The following is a 3,076-nucleotide window of genomic DNA, read 5'->3' as shown; positions in this document are numbered from 1 at the left end:
AATTTTGCCCTGTTTTGAAAAAAAATGCAAGGCTAACCCCTTACCGTTTTGATTTTGTGATAAAAACGTAACTTTCCCCCATTTTGATAAAAATGCAAGGCTAACCCCTTGCCGTTTTGAATTTGTGATAAAAACTTAACTTTCTCCCATTTTGATAAAAATGCAAGGCTAACCCCTTACCGTTTTGAATTTGTGATAAAAACTTAATTTTCCCCCATTTTGATAAAAATGCAAGGCTAACCCCTTCATTAGCCCTTACCGTTATGAATTTGTGATAAAAAGTTAACTTTCCCCCATTTTGATAAAAATGCAAGGCTAACCCCTTACCGTTTTGAATTTGTGATAAAACTTAATTTTCCCCCATTTTGATAAAAATGCAAGGCTAACCCCTTCATAAGCCCTTACCGTTTTGAATTTGTGATAAAAAGTTAACTTTCCCCCAGTTTGATAAAATGCAAGGCTAACCCCTTCATTAGCCCTTACCGTTTTGAATATGTGATAAAAACTTAGCTTTCCCCCATTTTGATAAAAATGCAAGGATAAAAAGGTTTTTTTGCCCCGTTTTTGATAAAAATGCAAGGCTAACTTGCACTAACTAACCCATTTCCGTTTTGATTTTGTGATCAAAAGTTAACGCTTACCCCGTTTTGAAAAAAAATGCAATGCTAACCCCTTACCGTTATAATTTGTGTTAAAAAGTACATTTCCCTCCATTTTTATAAAAATGCAAAGCTAACACCTAGCCTTTTTGATTTTGTGATAAAAATTTGCTTTTGACCAGTTTTTATAAAAATGCATGGCTAACCCCTTACTGTTTTGAATTTGTGATAAAAAGTTAACTTTTGACCCGTTTTGATAAAAAAATTTAGACCACACACAAAAGCACACATTGAAGCGATGATTTGACTTTTGGCATAGTGTTTTGAGCCACTTCTTCATTTCTATATGTAACCTTTTGTTTAAATTTTGGATCAAAATTAGGGTTTTTTTTCCATCCCTTATTGATAGAAATGAAAGGCTAATCTGTTAACGCTTTGATTTTCTAATAAAAGTTATCTTGTGTCACGTTTTGATAAAACATTCTTAGCCCACACACAAAAGCACACATTGAAGCGATGATTTGGCTTTTGGCATAGTGTTTTGAGCCACTACTTTACAATGTATTTCTCTTTCTTTGATGTTCTGTTGATGGAGTTCGGTTTAACAAAGAAAAAACAAGGTCTTACCATTTCAATTTTTTTATAATGAACTAAATTTTTGTCCAATTTTAATCAGAATGCAAGACTATTAACGCATTACCATTTTGAATTTGTGATAAAAATTAACTTTTCTCCCATTTTGATAAAATGCAAGGCTAACCCCTTACCGATTTGAATTTGTGATAAAAATGTAACTTCCCCCATTTCGATAAAAATGCAAGGCACCTTACTGTTTTGAATTTGTGATAAAAGTTTACTCTTGCCCGTTTTGAATTTGGATAAAAAAGTTGGTTTTCATCCTTTTCTTGATACAAATGCAAGGCTAACCCCTTACCATTACAACTTTGTGATAAAATCTTAACTTCCCCCCATTTGATCAAAATGCAAAGCTTTACCCTTATTCATGTTTTTGATAGAAATGTAAGGCTATCCCCTTACCGTTGTAAATTATGGATACGAATGTGTTTTTGCCTCTTTCTGATAAAAATACAAGGCTAACCCCTTACCGTTTTAAATTTTTGGATAAAAATGTGTTTTTGCCTCTTTTTGATAAAAATACATGTACATGTACAAGGCTAACCCCTTACCGTTTTAAATTTTTGATAATGTGTTTTTGCCCCTTTTTGATAAAAATACAAATTTTGGATAAAAATGTGTTTTTGCCCCTTTTTGATAAAAATGCCAGGCTAACCCCTTACCGTTTTAAATTTTGGATAAAAAATGTGTTTGTGCCCCTTTTTGATAAAAATACAAGGCTAACCCCTTACCGTTTTAAATTTTGGATAAAAAATGTGTTTTTGTCCCTTTTTGATAAAAATGCAAGGCTAACCCCTTACCGTTGTAAATTTTGGATAAAAATGTGTTTTTGCCTCTTTTTCATAAAAATGCAGTTAACCCCTGACCGTTTTAAATTTTGGATAAAAATGTGTTTTTGCCTCTTTTTGATAAAAATGCAAGGCTAACCCCTTACCGTTTTAAATTTTCGATAAAAATGTGTTTTTGCCCCTTTTTGATAAAAATGCAAGGCTAACCCCTTACCGTTTTAAATTTTGGATAAAATGTGTTTTTGCCCCTTTTTCATAAAAATGCCAGGTTAACCCCATACCGTTTTAAATTTTGGATAAAAATGTGTTTTTGCCTCTTTTTGATTAAAATACAAGGCTAAGCCCTGACCGTTTTAAATTTTGGATAAAAATGTGTTTTTGCCCCTTTTGGATAAAAATGCAAGGCTAACCCCTTACCGTTGTAAATTTTGGATAAAAATGTGTTTTTGCCCCTTTTTGATAAAAATGCAAGGCTAACCCCTTACCGTTTTAAATTTTGGATAATAACGTTTTTTTTGCCCTTTTTAATAAAAATGCAAGGTAAACCCCTTATCTTTGTAAATTTTGGATAAAAATGTGTTTTTGCCCCTTTTTGATTAAAATACAAATTTTGGATAAAAATGTGTTTTTGCCCCTTTTTGATAAAAATGCCAGGCTAACCCCTTACCGTTTTAAATTTTGGATAATAACGTGTTTTTGCCCCTTTTTCATAAAAATGCAAGGGTAACCCTTTACCGTTTTAAATTTTGGATAAAAATGTGTTTTTGCCTCTATTTGGTAAAAATGCAAGGCTTACCCCTTACTGTTGTAAATTATGGATAAAAATGTGTTTTTGCCTCTTTTTGATAAAAATACAAGGCTTACCCCTTACCGTTTTAAATTTTTGGATAAAAATGTGTTTTTGCCTCTTTCTGATAAAAATACAAGGCTAACTAACCCCTTACCGTTTAAAATTTTGGATAAAAATGTGTGTTTGCCCCTTTTTGATAAAAATGCAAAGCTTACCCCTTACCGTTGTAAATTTTGGATAAAAATGTGTTTTTGCTTCTTTTT

This window comes from Patiria miniata, unplaced genomic scaffold (assembly GCF_015706575.1).
Source record: "Patiria miniata isolate m_02_andy unplaced genomic scaffold, ASM1570657v1 HiC_scaffold_22, whole genome shotgun sequence".
NCBI lineage: Eukaryota > Metazoa > Echinodermata > Asteroidea > Valvatida > Asterinidae > Patiria > Patiria miniata.
Note: the sequence above shows the minus strand (reverse complement) of the source record.